General features: G+C 47.5%; 1 protein-coding gene across 1 annotated transcript in view; it reads right to left on the bottom strand.

Moving 5' to 3' along the window:
• The window catches only part of FBXO17 (F-box protein 17), a 33,319-nt gene extending 13,980 nt beyond the window's left edge, over positions 1 to 19,339 (bottom strand). The window contains exon 1 of the mRNA XM_055249847.2: positions 18,174 to 19,339. The gene's annotated coding sequence lies outside the window, so the exon portion shown is untranslated. The remainder of the gene's footprint in view (positions 1 to 18,173) is intronic.
• Between the last annotated feature and the right edge of the window lie 347 nt (positions 19,340 to 19,686).

Here is a 19,686-nt window from a genome sequence, read left to right as displayed (position 1 = left end):
TGTGAGCCACTGTGCTCGGCTCCAGCTCCACTTCTTGCTATAAAATATATGACCAATGGCAAGTCACTTAATCTCTTTATACCTCAGTTTCCCTTTCTGAAAATGGGGCTGCTAACGGCGCCTCCATCATAGGGCTGTTGTGAGGATGAAAGGAGTATTTTAAAGCACTTAGGAAAAGCCCCTGCAGGCTCCTAAACAAGAGTGATATTAATTTAATATTAGTCTGGGCATGATGGCTCACACCTGTAATCCCAGCACTTTGGGAGGCTTAGGTGAGCGGATCACCTGAGGTCGGGAGTTCAAGACCAGCCTGGCCAACATGGCGAAACCCCATCTCTACAAAAAATACAAAAATTAGCGGGGCGTGGTGGTGGGCACCTGTAATCCCAGCTACTCGGGAGGCTGAGGCAGGAGAATCACTTGAACCCGGGAGGTGGAGGTTGCAGTGAGCCGAGATCGTGCCTCTGCACTCTAGCCTGGGCAACAGACTGAGACTCCGTCTCAAAAAAAAAAGATGATGTCAGGAATTTTTGCTGCATTCATGGACTACTTGCCTGATACAGGCTTATTTCTTTTTTTTTAAATAAAACCTTAATTTGTTTAAAAATGACAATAGCTGACATGAATTGAGCACTTATTGGGCACATGCAGATAACAAGCATTAGATCATTAAAGGGCACCCTCAAAGGAGAGTTTTGCCCATTAAACAAGATGATGGAATTCACGAGCTGATCCAGCTTAAATGCTCAGCACAGTGGCTTAATAAGGGCCAATAAATGCCACTAAATGAAATGTCACAGCTAAAATAGTTGCTGTCAGCCAGGCGCGGTGGCTCATGCCTGTAATCCCAGCATTTTGGGAGGCGGAGGTGGGTGCATTGCTTGAGGTCAGCAGTTCAAGACTAGCCTGTCCAATATGGCGAAACTGTCTCTACTAAAAATACAAAAATTAGCTGGGCGTGGTGGCGGGAGCCTGTAATCCTAGCTACTCAGGAGGCCGAGGCAGCAGAATCATTTGAACCTCGGAGGTGGAGGTTGAGGTGAGCCAAGATCATGCCACTGCACACAGCAAGACTCTGCCTCAAAATAAATAAATAAATAAAATAGTTGCTGTCACATTTTAAAAATGATGTGTCATAATAATGGCAACTAACATAATTTAGTGTTTCACATTAATTTTTAAAATATTAATATTAATTTTCACAGGTGTGAGCCACCATGCCCAGCCCCTGACATCATCTTTATTCCTACTGCAGAAAGAATGAAGCTGTAGAGACAGACTTTACAAAGACCAAGCTGTGCTTTTCTCCAGGTGGTTCTGAGTTGCATTAATAGTTCACTAGGGCCCGGCGCTTGAACCCGGGAGGTGGAGGTTACAGTGAGCCAAGACCACACCACTCACTGCACTTCAGCCTGGGTGACAGAGCGACTCTGTCTCAAAAGTAAATAAATAATTCCCTGAGGTTTATAAACAAGTCTACCAGCCTGCCTGGCACGGGTGTGATGTTCACCAGAGTTTAATTTCCTGGAGTTCTTCTTAGGAGGAGTTCTTAGCTCCCACTCTTCTTCTTTTTTGTTTTTTTGAGATGGAGTCTCACTCTGTCGCCCAGGCTGGAGTGCAGTGGCACGATCTCGGCTCACTGCAACCTCCATCTCCCGGGTTCAAGCAATTCTCTGCCTCAGCCTCCCGAGTAGCTGGGATTACAGGCACCTGCCACCATGCCTGGCTAATTTTTGTATTTTTAGTAGAGACGGGGTTTCACCATGTTGGCCAGGCTGGTCTCGAACGCCTGACCTTGTGATCTGCCTGCCTCGGCCTCCCAAAGTGCTGGGATTACAGACTTGAGCCACCACGCCCGGTAGTTCCTATTCTCCTTAGGAGTGTGTTCCCACTGGCAAAAGGAGGATCTCTGGGGTTGGGGGTAGGCCCCTCGCCCAATGAGGACAGCCTGACTTCACCAAGGAGCAGAGATGTTCAAGAAATGTACTGTATGAACCCTCAGCTATACCACACAAACCATATTAAATGCTTGTATGGGGCCCCGGTGTGGTGGCTTACGCCTGTAATCCCAGCACTTTCGGAGGCTGAGGCGGGAGGATTGCTTGAGCCCAGGAGTCCAAGACCAGCCTAGGCAACATGACGAAACCCTGTCTCTACAAAAGAAATACAAAAAAAGTAGTCAGGCATAGTGTCACGCACCTGTAGTCCCAGCTACTTGGAAGCTGAGGGGGGAAGGATCACCTGAGCCTGGGAGGTCGAGGCTGTGGTGAATCGTGAAGGGGCCACTGTATTCCAGCCCAGGTGATAGAGTGAGACCCTGTCTCAAAAAAAAAAAAAAAAAAAAAAAAAGTTTGTGGCCAGGCATGGTGGCTCATGCCTGTAATCTCAGCACTTTGGGAGGCCAAGGTGGGTGGATCACCTGAGGTTAGGGGTTCGAGAGCAGCCTGGCCAACATGGTGAAACCCCATCTCTACTAAAAATACAAAATTAGCCAGGTGTGGTGGCATGCTCCTGTAGTCTCAGCTACTTGGGAGGCTAGTGGGAGAATCCCTTGAACCCAGGAGGTGGAGGTTGTGGTAAGCTGAGATTGTGCCACTGCACTCTAGCCAGGGCAACAAGAGTGAAACTGTCTCAAAAAAAAAAAAAAAAAAAAAAAGGAAAGAGGAAAGAAACACGAAAAGTGGCTCAACAGTCAAAGACAGGTTTATTTTGGAGAATAAGCCTGAGAGGGGCTTCTGGCCGATTTTTTGGAGAAAGGTTGAAAAGTACCCACTGCAAGACTGAATGCCAACTACTGGCTGGGTCACAATAGGACAAGTAGGGCCTGGTACTGCCTGCTTCCAGGGTTTTTGGGAAAGTGTGTGTTTGGAGGAAGGTTACTGGCTGTCAGAGTGACTGGGCAATGCTACTGGTACTCAGCTACCCAAAGGGACCCAGGACGCTACTACAGCAGACTGTATTTTCAGAAGTGGCTATGAGAACATTTCCTGTCTGACACGCTCTTTCAGTTCACCACTGCCCGTGAAGCTGTGGGGTCCACATTCCTCCCCCGGGCACGTGCAGGCTTTTGCAACTGCCTCAACTTTCAGAGCACTGCAGAAGTGACATTGCTAAGGGATTTCATTCTCTCTCTCTTTCTCGCTCTCCTTTTAAGAGACAAAGTCTCACTCTGTCGCCTGGTTGGAGTGTAGTGGCGTGAATATGGCTCACTGAAGCCTCGAACTCCCGGGCTCAAGTGATCCTCCCAACTCAGCCTCCTGAGTAGATGGGACTGCAGACACATGCCACCATGCCCAGGTTAGTTTGTTTTGTTTTTTTTTTTTCTAGAAATGAGGGGTCTCCCTATGTTGCCCAGGCTGGTCTCCTCCTGGGCTCAAGTGATCCTGTTGCCTCGGCCTCCCAAAGTGCTGGGATTACAGGTATGAGCCACTGTGACTGGCCTGCTAAGGGATTTCTGAGGCTGGATCATAAAAGAGTATGCAGCCTCTGCCTTTCTTTCTTTTTTCTTTTTCTTTTTCTTTTCTTTTTTCTTTTTCTTTTTTTTTTTTTTTGAGACGGAGTCTTCCTCTGTTGCCCAGGCTGGAGTGCAGTGGCCCGATCTTGGCCCACTGCAATCTCCGCCTCCTGGGTTCAAGCAATTGTCCTGCCTCTGCCTCCTGAGTAACTGGCATTACAGGTGCATGCCACCATGCCCGGCTAATTTTTGTATTTTTCTTTTTTAGTAGAGACAGGATTTCACCATGTTGGCCAGGCTGGTCTCGAACTCCTGACCTTGTGATCCGCCCGCCTCAGCCTCCCAAAGTGCTGGGATTCATTAGGCTGTGCAATTTGTGCATTTTCTATAAAAGGTTTGCTAAAAATGGGCTGGGTACCATGGCTCATGCGTGTCATCCCAGCACTTTGGGAGGCTGAGGTGGGAGGATCGCTTGAACCCAGGGGTTTGAGACCAGCCTACAAAAAAAAAAAAAAACCAACCCATCTCTACAAAAAATAAACATTAAAAAATTAGCTGGACCTGGTGTTGTGTACTTGTAGTCCCAGATACTTGGGAGGCTGAGGTGAGAGGATTGCTTGTGGCCAGAAGTTCGCAGGTACAGTGAGCTATGATTGCACTACTGCATTCCAGCCTGGGTGACAGTGAGACTCTGTCTCCAAAAACAAAAAAACAAACCACCACCACTACCACCAAAACAGAACACGTACCCAAAACCCTCAACGTTTGCTAAAAATGATGAAAACAAGAAAAACAGATATGGTAGTCCATGGAAAGGAGCAAAAAAAGATGTCCAAAAACTTTCCTCAAAGCCATCAAACAAAAGATGTGACTACTTTAAAATAGAATAATCTGTGAAAATGATTAAGAGTTAGCTTATAAGTATCTCCTCAGCAGATTCTCAAATTGTATAGTTTTTTTGAGGCCAGAGACCTTTTTATACTGACTGGAAAATTCTGCACAAAAAAATACCTCTGTGAATCATGACACCAGTTTGTTTTTGGTTTGTCCAGAGTATAATTTTGCCAGAGTATATTTATAATAAGCCATTCTTCTTTTTTTTTTTTATGGCTCTGGGGACTGGGATCAGCTATGCGGTCCTCACTTAGGGAACTCGTGCCTTTGCCGTCAGATGGTGGATGGGGCTGGGTCATCTGAGGCTTCTTCCATCCTAGTCTAGCAGCTGAAGTGAGGAGACCCGAACAGCTGGTGCTCCTTAGACATTTCTCTCTATTTTCACCTGGTCTGTCCAGCTACTTTCGGAAATAAACCAAATAGTATCATTTTTTTTTTTTTTTTTTTTTTGAGACAGAGTCTCGCTCTGTCGCCCAGGCTGGAGTGCAGTGGCACGATCTCGGCTCACTGTAACCTCCGCCTCCCAGGTTCAAGGGATTCTCCTGCCTCAGCCTCCCGAGTAGCTGGGATTACAGGTGCGTGCCACCCACACCCGGCTAATTTTTGTATTTTTAGTGAAGACAGGGTTTCACCATGTTGGCCAGGCTGGTCTTGAACTCCTGACCTCAGGTGAGCCACCCGCCTCGGCCTCCCAAAGTGCTCGGACTACAGGCATAAGCCACTGCACCCGGCCACTTTTTTTTTTTTTTTGATATGGAGTCTTCCTCTGTCGCCCAGGCTGGAGTGCAATGGCATGATCTCGGCTCACTGCAACCTCTGCTTCCTGGGTTCAAGCAATTCTCCTGCGTCAGCCTCCCGAGTAGCTGGGATTACAGGTGTGCACCACCACGCCTGGCTAAGTTTTCTATCTTTAGTAGAGACGGGGGTTTCACCATGTTGGCCAGGCTGGTCTCGAACTCCTGACCTCAGGTGATCCACCCAACTCGGCCTCCCAAAGTGCTGGGATTACAGGCGTGAGCCACTGCGCCCGGCTGCTTTCTGTTACTATAAATTCAATTTTTCTTTTCTATAATTTCACGTAAATGGAATCATATAGTGTGTCGGCTATCAACCTACGACCTCATTGTTCTAAGCTGCGAAACTGGAGTTCGGTTCTAGCCCACCCAGGGACGCTGTTAAAAAAAAAACAAAAAACAAAAAAAAGCGCCGGGAACGGTGGCTCACGCCTGCACTCCCGCCTGGACAACAAGAGCGAAACTCCGTCTCAAAAAAAATAAATACATAAAAATAAAAACAAATAAATAAATAAATAATAATTGGAGTTTGGCCCTTTAAATCTTCTTCCTTTGCTGACTGACATGATGCTCAATTTTTTTCAGTAGAGGGCGCTGGAGAGACGTTGTAGGAGGAAAGGGTTTGGCTTCCAGTTTCCAGACTTGGCTCCTGCAGTGCAGCTACTCCTGCAGCGAGCATGCTTCTCCAGCCTCTGACTCCTACATGCGCGCGGTTTCTTTAGTGTCAGGAAGTTTCTCTGGCACATGGCTCCTGAAATATGGCAGTCAGCAGCACCCACCTCAGCTGAGACACTTCCCTGTCAGCTGCTTTCCCCCCCATCTTACTGGATGCACTTCTGCCGCGTTCTACTGGTGCCGCACCATAGGGATGCCTTTGTCCTTCGGTGAGCCGTGGCCAACACTACCCCAGCAAGGTCGGGGGTTCAGCCTGGGGCTCCCATCTTTCTCGGGCTATCTTAGACTTAGGAGGAGTGGCTGCTCCTTGTATCTGCTATTTCTTTTCTTTCTTTCCTCCCTTCCTCCCTCCTTCCCTCCCTCCCTTCCTTCCTTTCTTTTCTTTCTTTTTGAGATGGACTCTCTCTGTCGCCCAGACTGGAGTGCAGTGGCACGATCTCGGCTCACCGCAACCTCTGCCTCCTGGGTTCAAGCTATTCTCCTGCCTCAGCCTCCTTGAGTAGCTGAGACTACAGACACACGCCACCGCGCCCAGCTAATTTTTTGTAGTAGAGACGGGGTTTCACCATGTTGGCCAGGATGGTCTTGATCCCTTGACCTGGTGATCCACCTGCCTCGCCTCCCAAAGTGCTGGGATTACAGGTGTGAGCCATTGTGCCCAGTCTATTTCTACATTCGTTAGCATTCTCTTTATTTCTTAGTAACCAGTTCCTCTTACTCTAATCCCCTATTATAGTTAACAATTCTGTATATTAAACAATCGCTGTTTAAATTACTGTGTGGTTTGTCTCCTGGTTGGATCCCGACTGATACACACAGTATGTGTCTCCTTGTGAAGAAGGCATCTGGGCCAGGTGCAGTGGCTCATGCCTGTAATATTCCTTGAGTTGTAGGCATGGCTTAGGGTTATTTGTCCTCTCCTTTAGCATAATGTCTGTGTGATTCATTCATACTTTTTTTTTTTTTTGAGGCAGGGTCTCACTCTGTTGCCCAGGCTGGAGGGCAGTGGTGCCATCATAGCTCACTGCTGCCATGACCTCCCAGGCTCAAGCAATCCTCCCATCTCAGCCTCCCAAGTAGCTAGGACCACAGGTGCACCCCACCATGCCTAGCTAATTTTTAAAATTTTTTTTTTTTTTTTTGAGATGGAGTCTCGCTCTGTCGCCCAGGCTGGAGTGCAGCGGCGCAATCTCGGCTCACTGCAAGCTCCGCCTCCTGGGTTCACACCATTCTCCTGCCTCAGCCTCTCCGAGTAGCTGGGACTAAAGGCACCCACCACCACGCCCGGCTAATTTTTTGTATTTTTTAGTAAAGACGGGGTTTCACCGTGGTCTCAATCTCCTGACCTCGTGATCCGCCCGCCTTGGCCTCCCAAAGTGCTGGGATTACAAGCGTGAGCCACCACGCCCGGCCAATTTTTAAATTTTTTTTGAGACAGGGTCTTGCTATGTTGCCCAGGCTAGCCTTGAACTCTTGGGCTCAGCGATCTTCTCAGCTTGGCCTCCCAAATTGCTGGAATTACAGGCAACAGCCACTGCGCCTGGCCCATCCACTTGTTGTGTATCAATCAGTAGTCTATTCCTTTTTATTGCTGGGTAATAATCCACTAAACACATAATCTACAACCTGTTTATCCATTCAGTACGATGGACATTTGTGTTGTTTCCAGCTTAGGGATATTATGAATAAAGCTGCTATGAATATTCATGTACAAGTGTTTATGTGGACATATGTTTTCATTGCTTTTTTTTTTTTTTTTGGAGACAGAGTCTCGCTCTGTCACCCAGGCTGGATTGCAGTGGTGCAATCTCGGCTCACTGCAACATCCACCTCCTGGTTTCAAGCAGTTCTCCTGCCTCAGCCTCCCAAGTAGCTGGGATTACAGGTGTGTGCCACCACGCCTGGTTAATCTTTGTACTTTTAGTAGATACAGGGTTTCACCATGTTCGCCAGGCTGGTCTCGAACACCTGACCTCAAGTGATCTGCCTGCCTCGGCTTCCCAAAGTGCTGGGATTACAAGAGTGAGCCATCGCATCCAGCCGTTTTCATTGCTCTTGAGTAGATACTTAGGAGTAGAATTTTTGAGTCACATGGCAGGTGTATATTTAACGTTACAAGAAAATGCCCAGCAGTTTTCCAGCATGATTGTGCCATCTGCATTCCCAAAAATTCTTTAGGTATTGCAGTTGCCAGCACCTGGTATTGGTATTGTCAATCTTTTTATAAAGTTTGCACAGAATGGTTTCCTTTTCATATCTTCAGGATACTGTCCTCTACCTGATTCTCCCTTATTAATTTTGTTTGTTTGTTTGAGATGGAGTCTCACTCTGTCACCCAGGCTGGAGTGCAGCGGCATGATCTCCGCTCACTGCAATCTCTGCCTCCCAGGTTCAAGCAATTCTCCTGCCTCAGCCTCCCAAGTAGCTGGGACTACAGGCACCCACCACCACACCTGGCTAATTTTTGTATTTTTATTTTTTTCTGAGATGGAGTTTCGCTCTTGTTGCCCAGGCTGGAGTGCAATGGCATGATCTCAGCTGACTGCAACCTCCACCTCCTGGGTTCAAGTGATTCTCCAGCCTCAGCCTCCCGAGTAGCTGGGATTACAGGCACGAACCACCAAGCCAGGCTAATTTTTGTATTTTTAGTAGAGACAAGGTTTCGCCATGTTGGCCAGGCTGGTCTTGAACTCCTGACCTCAGGTGATTCACCTGCCTCAGCCTCCTAAAGTGCTGGGATTACAGGCATGAGCCACCGTTCCCGGCTAATTTTTGTATTTTTAGTAGCGATGGGGTTTCACCATGTTGGCCAGGCTGGTCTTGAACTCCTGACCTCAGGCAATCTGCCCAGCTCAGCCTCTCAAAGTGCTGGAATTACGGGCATGAGCTGTCGCTCCCAGCCTCAACATTCTTATTTATTTATTTATTATTTATTTTTTTTTTTGAGATGGAGTCTTACTCTGTCACCCAGGCAGGAGTGCAGTGGCATGATCTTGGCTCACTGCAACCTCCACTTCTGGGTTCAAGCGATTCTCCTGTCTCAGCCTTCCGAGTAGCTGGGACTACAGGTGCGCGCTACCACGCCCAGCTAATTTTTGTATTTTTAGTTGAGCCGGGGTTTCACCATGTTGGTCAGGCTGGTCTCAAACTCCTGACCTCAGGTGATCCACCCACCTCGGCTTCCCAAAGTGCTGGGATTACAGGCATGAGCCACCTCGCCTGGCCAACATTCTCTTAAATTAAAACATTTTTTTGTGTGTGTGTGGAGATGGGGTCTCACTATGTTGCCCAGGTTGGTCTCAAACTCTTGGCCTCAAATGATTCTCCCGTCTCAGCCTCCTAAAGTGCTAGGATTACAGGCCTCAGCCACCGAGCCTGGCCTCAACATTCTTAATTATTTCTGAACAAGTGGCCTTGCATTTTCATTTTGCAATGGGCCATGCAAATCATGTAGCTAGTCCTGGGAACACAGATTTGCAAAGATGTTCTAAACAGAGTAAGAACAGGATACTATAAAAGGAAGAATGTCTACAAGAAGAAAAATAAATCCAAAGAAATGGATTGAATGAGTTACTAACAGAAAAATGCCTCTTTCAAAATGGAAAAATTAAAGCTATGAGAAATTCTAGGAAAAACGTAAAACTTTATCTGTGTTACAGCTATTTGATAAAGTTCACAAAAAAGGAATACTTTTGACCTGGAGGCTAGGGGCATTCTCTTTACATTGGCTTTACTTATGGGTTTTCTTGAGAAAAAGACTCTTTTCAACAAATGGTGCTGGGACAACTGGAAATCTATATGCAAAAAGATGAATTTAGACCATTACCTCATACCAGAATCAACATGAAATTAATCATACATCTAAATTTAAGAGTTAAAACTATAAAACTTTGAGAAGAAAACAGGAGAAAATCTCATGATCTTGTGTTAAGCAGAGATTTTTTAGATCCAACACCAAAAACTATGATTCATAAAAGAAAAAATGGATAAATTAGACATTATCATAAGTTAAAACTTTTGTACTTGCACATTATAGATCTGATAAAGCACTTGTGTATAGAATATATAAAGAACTCATAAAACTCAATGAGATAAACCCAGTTAAAAAATGGACAAAAGACTGGGCACAGTGGCTCACGCCTGTAATCCCAGCACTTTGGGAGGCTGAGGCAGGTGGATCACCTGAGGTCAGGAGTTCAAGACCAGCCTGGCCAACATGGTGAAACCCTGTCTCTACTAAAAATATAAAAAATTAGCCTGTAATCCTAGCTACACAAGAGGCTGAGGCAGGAGAATCGCTTGAACCTGGGAGGCAGAGGTTGCAGTGAGCTGAGATCACGTCATTGCACTCCAGCCTGGGCAACAAGAGTGAAACTCTGTCTCAAAAAAAATAAATAAATAAGAAAGAAAGACAAAAGATTTGAGTAGACATTTCACCAAAGAACATATACAAATGAGTAATGAGCACATGAAATGATGCTGCACTTCATTAGTCATTAGGAAAATGCATTTTTTTTTTTTTTTGAGATATGGTCTTCTCTGTTGCTCAGGCTGGAGTGCAGTGGCACGATCTCGGCTCACTGCAGCCTCAACCTCCTGGGCTCAAGTGATTCTCCCACCTCAGCCTCCCAAGTAGCTGGGACTGCAGATGCACCCACCACCACATTCAGCTAATTGTTGAATTTTCTATAGAGATGGGTCTTCCTATATTGCCCAGGCTGGTCTTGATCTCCTGGGATCAAAGGATCCTCCTTCTTTGACCTCTCAAAGTGCTGGGATTATGGGCATGTGCCACCATGCCCAGCTGGGAAATGCCAATTAAATTCACAATGAGACACCACTTCATACCCACTACCCTGGCTATTATTCAAACTGACGATGCTGACAGGTGTAGTCGAGGATATGAAGAAACTGGAACCCTCAGACATCGCTGGTGGGGATGTAAGATGTACAGCCAACCTGGAAAACCATTAGGCAGTTTCTTTAAAAGTTGAGGCCAGGCTCAGTGGCTCATACCTGTAATTCCAACACTTTGGGAGGCCTGAGGTCAGGAGTTCGAGACCAGCTTGGCCAACATGGTGAAACCCTGTCTCTACTAAAAACACAAAAATTAGCCAGGTATGGTGGTGGGCGCCTGTAATCCCAGATACTCGGGAGGCTGAGGCAAGAGAATCACTTGAACCTGGGAGGTGGAGGTTGCAGTGAGCCAAGACTGTACCACTGCACTCTAGCCTGGGCAACAGAGCAAGACTCTGTCTCCAAAAAAAAAAAAGTTGAACATGGCTGGGTGCAGTGGCTCATGCCTGTAATCTCAGCACTTTGGGAGGCTGAGGTAGGAGGATCGCCTGAGTCCAGGAGTTCCAGGCTGCAGTGAGCTATGAATGCACCACCACCCTCCAGCTTGGGAGGCAGAATAAGACCCTATCTCTAAAAAAAAAAAAAAAAAGGTAAAAAAAGTTAAACATAAACTTACATGAGACCCAGCAATTCTAGGACTAGATTATCTACCCAAGAGAAATGAAAACACACCTTCTACCTGCATGCAAACTCTCGTATGCTAATGTTCATAGCAGCATTATACATTTGGAAACACTCCAAATGTCTATTAGCTGATGTATGGATACATAAAATGTGCCATGTCCACAAAATAGAATATTGTTAAGCAATAAAAAGGAACATGCTATAGTATGAATAAACCCCAAAGCAATATGCTACATGAAAGAGGCAGATGCAAAAGGCCGCATATTATATGATGTGCTTCTATGAAATGACCAGAAAAGACAAATCTATTTGATCAGAAAGTAGATTAGTAGTTGCCTTGGGCGAGGCTGGGAACAGAGTGACTACAAATAGGCACAAGGGATATTTTGGGGGTGATGAACATGCCTTGTTACGGTGGCAATGGTTGCACAACTCTGTGAAGTCACTAAAAACCACAAAGTTGTCCACTTTAACAGGGCTGAATTTTTTGGTATGTAAATTACACCTCAAAAAAGCTGATTAAAAAAACATGGCAAACTTTGCAGTTAAAGCACGTAGGGCTTAAATACGGAAACAGAACAGACTGTAGATGTTTCCACCTTGACAGTGTAAAAGCAAATGTACAGCCGGGTGCGATGGCTCATGCCTGTAATCCCAGCACTTTGGGAGGCTGAGGTGGGATGATTGCTTGAGCCCACGAATTCAAGACAAGCCTGGGCAACATAGTGAGACCCCCGTCTCTACAAAAAAATTAGCAGGGCATGGTGGCGCGTGTGTGTAGTCCCAGTTACTTGAGAGCCTGAGGTGGGAGGATTGCTTGAGCCCAGAAGTTGAGGCTACAGTGAGCTGAGATCCCGCCACTGCACTCCAGCCCAGGTGACAGAGTGAGACCCCATCTCCAAAAAAAAAAAAAAAAAAAAAAAAAAAGAAAAGAAAAGAAAAAAGAAAATGAGCAAACACAAAACAGTGCAATGTTACTGCAATTCACTAAAAATACTATCAAAGAGAACTCTCATACATTCCTGGTGGAATCCGTTTGGAATCACTTTGGAAACCGTTGGGCTTTTTTTTTTTTTTTTTGTGACTGAATCTCACTCTATCACCCAGGCTGGAGTGCAGTGGCATGATCTTGACTCACTGCAACCGCCGCCTTCTGGGTTCAAGTGATTCTTGTGCCTCAGACTCCCAAGTAGCTGGGATTACAGGCACCTGCCACCACGCTCTGCTAATTTTTGTATTTTTAGTAGAGACAGGGTTTCACCACGTTGGCCAGGCTGGTCTCAACCTTCTGAGCTCAAGTGATCCGCCTGCCTTGGCCTCCCGAAGTGCTGGGATTATAGGCCTGAGCCATTGTGCCTGGCCCATTGGACATTTTTTACTGAAGTAAAAATGAAAATGTGCCTGCCCCATGACCCAGCAACTCCACCCCAGAGCCAGAAAACACATACAAGAATATTCATGGTGGTATTGTTCCTAACAGCTTCAGATTGGAAAACCCAGAGGCCCGTCCACCGTAGCACATACAAAGAAGTCATTCATAAGATAAGATGGACTACTATATAGCACAATAATACAAATATTACAAATAAAAATATTATAAATAATACAAATACAAAATAAGGAATAAGTCACAAGTACCCAGAACGTGAATGATTATCAAAAGCAAAAAAAAATAAAAAAATTTTTTTTGAGATAGGGTCTCACTGTGTTGCCCAGGCTGGAGTGCGTGGCCATGATCCTAGCTCACTGCAGCCTCCAATTCCTGGACTAAATCGATCCTCCTGCCTCAGCCTCCTCTGGACCTGGGACCACAGGCACACACCACCACACCTGGCTAATTTTTGTGTTTTTAGTAGAGATGGGGTTTCACCATGTTGGCCAGGCTGAGTCTTGAACTCCTGACCTCAAATGATCTGCCCACCTCAGCCTCCCAAAGTGCTGGGATTATAGGCATGAGCCACCACGGCTGGCCCTTTCTCTCTTTGTGTCTGAGGATGTCCCCTCTGCAAGACGGGAAATATGCAGGTCCACATCTGTCATCCACAATCTACATGTTCAAAAGCTCAGAAAACCAAAAGTTTTTCCCAGACCCATTTGGTGGCAGGAGCTGACTCGAGCTGTCATGAGGTTTTGTCTAGTCTTTAGTTACTCCCCTGAGAATGAACGTGCATTTCACTGAAGGCCTATTAGTGTTTGATTACACAAATACTCCTCAGCCCTACTGGGGGACTTATGTAACATATCAAATGGGCTCCGTACGACTTGCTTAACATTCAAAGTCTAGGCTGGGCGTGGTGACTCACGCCTATAATCCCAGCACTTTGGGAGGTCAAGGCAGGCAGATCACTTGAGGTCAGGAGTTCGAGACCAGCCTGGTCAACATAGTGAAACCCACCTCTACTAAAATACAAAAATGAGCTGGGCGTGGTGGTGCGTGCCTATAATCACAGCTACTTGGGAGGCTGAGGCAGGAGAATGGCTTGAACCCGGGAGGTGGAGGTGGCAGTCAGCTGAGATCACAATACTGCACTCCAGCCTGGGTGACAAACGAGAGTCCGTCTCAAAAAAAAAAAAAATTCAAAGTCTAGATTCCCAAATGCATCTGGCCCCAAGAGTTTTGGATCAGAGATGATGGACCTCTAATAACCCCTGCCCCTCACGATTGTAGGGAAATTTCATGAGATCAGGGCCTGGCCCTCGACAAATGTTTGCTGCCACTGTGAGGAGTTACTATGATTAGCAGCAAACGCCCAGCTATGGGATTGGAAGAGTCCACGTGGGCACCTCCATATGCTGCCATCAGAGACTAGAAGAATGTGGGATAAGGACAGAAGTGCTTAGGAAAAAACAAGGCGAAACACAGCAGGACAAAAACTGAACCTCTGGCACGATCATTCGATGAATTTGCAAAAGGAAAAAGAAAACACCAAGTTCCAAATCTATCCCTAGAAAAATGAGAGGTGACTGGCTGCAGTGGCTCACGCTTGTAATCCCAGCACTTTGAGAGGCCAAGGCAGGAGGATGGCCTGAGCCCAAGAGTTTAAGACCAGCCTGGGTAACATAGTGAGGCCCCTGTCTCTACAAACAAAATTTAACAATTAGCCAGGCATGGTGGTGTGCACTTGTGGTCCCAGCTACTAGGGAGGCTGAGGTGGGAGGATCACTTGAGCCCAGGAAGTTGAGGCTGCAGTGAGCCGAGACTGTGCCACTGCACTCCAGCCTGGGTAAGAGTGAAACAATGTCTCAATTAAAAAAAAAGAAGAAGAAAAGGAAAAGAATGGGCCCAGCTGCAGCAGTTACGTTGACAGTGTTAGTCATAGGTGAACAGGCTATAATAGTTAAGGAAATGCCTTCACAAAATACTAACAGCTACTGTTAACTGAGCACTTACTTTGCTCTAGGCATGTGGGAATTGCTTTACAAAGTCTCACGGAAGCCTCAAACCACCCCTTGAAGTAGGCACATGGGGAAACTGAGGCTTGGAGGATGACAGCAATGTGCCCAAGGTCACCCAGCAAAGAAGCAACAGAGCCCCACTGAGTAGTAAGAGAATGGTGGGTTTTATAAGGTGGGACCAAGGGAAAAGAATAATAGAAAAAAACAAACAAAAGAACTAGGCCGGGCGCAGTGGCTCACTCATGCCTGTTATCCCCAGCACTTTGGGAGGCCAAGGCAGGTGGATCACCTGAGGTCAGGAGTTCGAGACCAGCCTGGCCAACATGGTGAAACCCCATCTCTACTCAAAATACAAAAATTAGTTGGGTGTGGTGGCGCACACCTGTAATCCCAGCTACTCAGGAGGCTGAGGCAGGAGAATTGCTTGAACCCAGGAGGTCAAGGCTGCAGCGAGCTGTGAATGTGCCACTGCACTGCAGCCTGGGCGACACAGTGAGACCCCATCTCAAAGAAAAAAAAAACCTGCTGGGATTTGAATCCTGGTATATAGGACTCCATAGTTTGTGCTACTGTATACATGTCTTCTGTCTCTTTGTTTCAAAATAATCTTACTTTATTTTCTCCCAATTTTTACTATGAAATTTCATTCTATAGACAAGTTGAAAGAGTAATCAAATGAACATCGCTACATGCTCCACATTTTGCCATATTTGCGCTCTCTCTCTTTTCGTTTTGGACAGATTTTTGCTCTTGTCACCCAGGCTGGTGTGCAATGGCGCGATCTCGGCTCACTGCAACCTTCACCTCCTGGGTTCAAGCGATTCTCCTGTCTCAGCCTCCTGAATAGCTGGGATTACAGGTACCCGCCATCATGCCCTGCTAAATTTTTATTTTTGTCGAGACAGGGTTTCAACATGTTGGCCAGGCTGGTCTCGAACTCCTCGGCCTCCCAAAGTGCTGGGATTACAGGCGTAAGTCATCGCGCCTGGCGGCCTTGATGAACTACTCTTCAGTACTTCCTAATGAATCTCCTAAGATTAAGGGCAACCTGGCCGGGCATGGTGGCTCACGCTTGTAATTCCAGCACTTTGGGAGGCCAACGCAGGTGGATCACGAGGTCAGGAGTTCGAGACCGGGCTGACCAACATGGTGAAACCCCGTCTGTACTAAAAATACAAAAAAATTAGCCAGGCGTGGTGGCACATGCCTGTAATCCCAGCTACTAGGGAGGCTGAGGCAGGAGAATCGCTTGAACCCAGGAGTGGAGGTTGCAGTGAGCCGAGATTGTGCCACTGCACTCCAGCCTGGGTGACAGAGCGAGATTCCGTCTCAAAAATCCATTCTGCCGTCAATACCCACTCCGTGAACAATTTCCCCTACTGTCTCTAGCAGGTCTTCTGTGGCTGTTTCCTCCTAACAAGATCCCCATGGGGGTTCAAACACCAGTAGGGGTGGCAGGTCTCACTCATCTCTTTTAATCTAAAACATTTCGTTTTCCATTTTTCTAAAAGAGATTATATTACTTTTATTATAGAAAAAAATTAAGGCAAACTTTTCTATTTGATTTGTAAGCCATATGCAGAACTTGATCAGAATTGAAGAAATTAATATTTACATAAATACAAAAATGTTATTTTAAAAATATATCTTTTTGTCTGGGCGCCGGTGGCTCACACCTGTAATCCCAGGACTTTTGATGGCCAAGATGAGCGGATGGCTTGAGCCCAGGAGTTTGAGACCAGCCCAGGTAACACGGCAAAACCCCGTATCCACAAAAAATACAAAAATTAGTGGGGTTTGGGGGGGGCATGCGCCTATAGCCCTAGTTACTCAGGAGGCTGAGGTGGGAGGATCTCTTGAGCCCAGGAGGTCGAGGCTGCAGTGAGCCATGATTATGACACTGTACTCCAGCCTGGGCAACACAGTTTTGATTTGATTTGATTGAGACGGGGTCTCAAATATATATAGATCTATATATATATATATTTTTTTGAGACAGAGTCTCGCTCCTGTCACCCAGGCTGGACTGCAATGGCGCAATCTTGGCTCACTGCACCCTCCACCTCCAGGGTTCAAGCGATTCTCCTTCCTTAGCCTCCTGAGTAGCTAGGGTTATAGGCGCATACCACCACACCTGGCTAATTTTTGTACTTTTAGTAGAGATGGGGGGGTTTCATGTTGGCCAGGCTGGTCTTGAACTCCTGACCTCAGGTGATCCGCCCGCCTCAGCCTCCCAAAGTGCTGGGATTACAAGCGTGAGCCATCGCGCACGCCTGGCCTAAAAATATATTTTTTAAAAAGAAGCTCCTTAGCGAAGCCTTACAAAAAGAGAGTCAACAGATACTAGGTATATTTAATGGAACAATAAATACAAGTTAAAAACATTATTTTATGTTAGAAAAGTAGCCAATAGAGAAGCCGAAAGTAATGTCCTGACTATACAGGGAGGTGACTATATAGGGAGGAGGAAAACCACGGAGATGATCAAAGTTGTCTCCTATTTTTAGCAAGGGATCCATGGACGCGTTGTCTAAAAGTTGATGAAATAAGAAATAAAAATCCAAAAATCTGCTGTAAAGATTTGGAAATAGATACCAGAGGAATAAAAAGTGGAAAAAGTTAAAAACGAGGCACCAGCGATCACGAGTTACTTCTTGCCATTTTTGAAAAGTAATGTAGTTACAAAAAAATGTATTTGGCCGACGGGGGTTGGGGGCGGTGGTGAGCGAGAGGTTGTTTAAAGGCGTGTTGTTTTTCATGCAAAGCTCTGTCCTGTCCTACGTGTCTGAGTGTCGTGTGTTACTGGAACATTTTTAAACAAGTATTATTTACTTTACAACTAGACTCTCATAATATTTGTCTTTCAAAATATGGAGTAAATAGACGCAGTCTAAAGTTGAAGAGGCAGTATACAGAGCTTTAGAACATATCACTGAACATTGCAAAAGTAACTTGGCAGAACAAAATTTAAATTGAGAGTTGGGGCCATAGCAAAACACATAATGTGCCCAAGTTGCTAAATCAAGAAACCGCCCTCCAAGGCTTCTGATTCACAGATTCTGCGAAGGGACTAACGGCCAGAAGACAGAAAATCCAGCAACGGTAAAAAGCGGCCTGGCCTTCCCCGGGCTGTTGCGCCCACGTGTTGGTTTGCAGCGTTTGGCAGGGGTTTCGGATGGTGGCCTCAGCGGACGAGCGCAGGGGTGGAGAGGCCTGGGCGTTCGAACACCCACGTTCAAAGCAAAGCCCTTCCAGATTTAGGGCTTTCTAACGTGCATTTGTATAACTTTGGGTTTAAAGGAGCCTCAGGCCGAGGGAGGGCCCGGGGAAGGGACGCTGCGGGTTATGGGACTCCCAGGGACCCGCCCCTCCGGGCAGGGCCTGGCGCGGGAATCCTTCCCGGGGCGCCCCAGCTGTGGGCGAGAACGGGACTGACGCTTGGGTCCCGACCTGGGTCCCCTACCTGTCCCGGCGCTCACCTGGCGTGCTGCTCGGAGGCGGCAGCTGCGGGCTAAGCTTCCCTTTCCCACTTTCCTCTGGGAGGCAGTCGGGGGGCTCCCCGTGATCGGCGTGGCCCAGGGAGCCCCGGCACCGGCGGTCTGGGCGGTCGGTCCTCTCCCGGGGCGTGGCGGCTGCAGCCCGGCGCCGGGGGCGGCGACTCTGAGATCCAGCGGGTGGGGGCGGGAGGCCGCCCCTCCTCTGGCTGCGGGGCCCAGCGGGAGCGAGGGCGGGCGGAGGAGCCGGGAGGGCTGCGTGCGGCGAGGGGGCAGCCCAGCTGCCGCGAGGCCGGCGGGGAGCGGGGCCAGCCCCGCGCCCCTAGGATCCGGGGCCCGCCCCGGGAGAGCCACCTCCTCTGGGTGGGCGAGTTCCACATCCCCAAGACGCCCTCGCGGGGGGACAGGTCCTAGCTCCCCACCCCCACCCAAATTCCGTTTCCTTCTGGTTCTGGCCTCCTGCTTGCGGCCGTCTCCACCCCTCACATCTATGGTATCCTGCACAGGTCCCCGGTTGGTAAACCGCTTAGCTGTGATCCCGACCCTGGGCCTGATTCGAAACACTTGGATCAAAGTCCCTGGCCACAGGGATTTTCTTGTATTTACGTTGCTTCCCTGGGCCAGATTCTCAGAAGCCTGGGCCTGATCTTAAATTAAATCCCTTCACCACACGCACTCTCTGTGGCAATGATAAACCTGTACCCTCCCACCTTAGGACTCCCCTGTCCTCCCCATCCCCCCAGCTGTAGACAACTGAATTAATCCGGAGGTTCAGTATCGGTCAGGCTGGGGCCACGACCCATTTTCTCCCTTTACCTCTGCCCTTGGGTCTTTGCAGTCCCTTCTGATGGCCCTAGATTGCACCAGGGACCTCACTGATAGACACCCCAGAGCTAGTTTTCTGGAAGCCAGGCCTCCCCAACGCTGGTAAATCATTCTCCAGGCCCACTGGCTCGTATCTGCCACTGTGCTAAATGCTTTGTATGCATGACCTCCTCATGGACGTCTCTCCTGAGAAACTGAAGTCCAGAGATACCTGGTCTGTTGCACGTAGTCCAAGTCGCTAGCTTGGAGGGGTCACACAGCCAGAGAGCCTGGATTCCCCAAGGCCCCTTCCCCTGGAAACGTCAGCCAGGCCCCACAGCGCCATCGTGAGGATGGCGTGAGATTGCGTGTGCAGCGCGGAGCACAGTGCTGGACTCAGAGCCAACGCTAATTTGACTACTATTACATTATTTGTACCAATCGCCTTTGAAAGCATTTTCTGCTGTGGGTTGTAAAATTACTGTATTATTGGTAGAGTTTTTAGCACAGATCCACACCCAGTTCCTTATGTGAAAGGCGTAGGCCTAGGTTTGTTTTGCATTCCGGATTTTGGGGGGTTTATTTATTTTATTTTATTTTATTTTTTTGAGACAGAGTCTCGCTCTGTTGCCCAGGCTGGAGTGCAGTGACGTGATCTCGGCTCGCTGCAATCTTCGCCTCTCGGGTTCAAGCA

This window comes from Symphalangus syndactylus, chromosome 17 (genome assembly GCF_028878055.3).
Source record: "Symphalangus syndactylus isolate Jambi chromosome 17, NHGRI_mSymSyn1-v2.1_pri, whole genome shotgun sequence".
Lineage (NCBI taxonomy): Eukaryota > Metazoa > Chordata > Mammalia > Primates > Hylobatidae > Symphalangus > Symphalangus syndactylus.
This window is presented reverse-complemented; position numbering and strand designations above follow the sequence as displayed.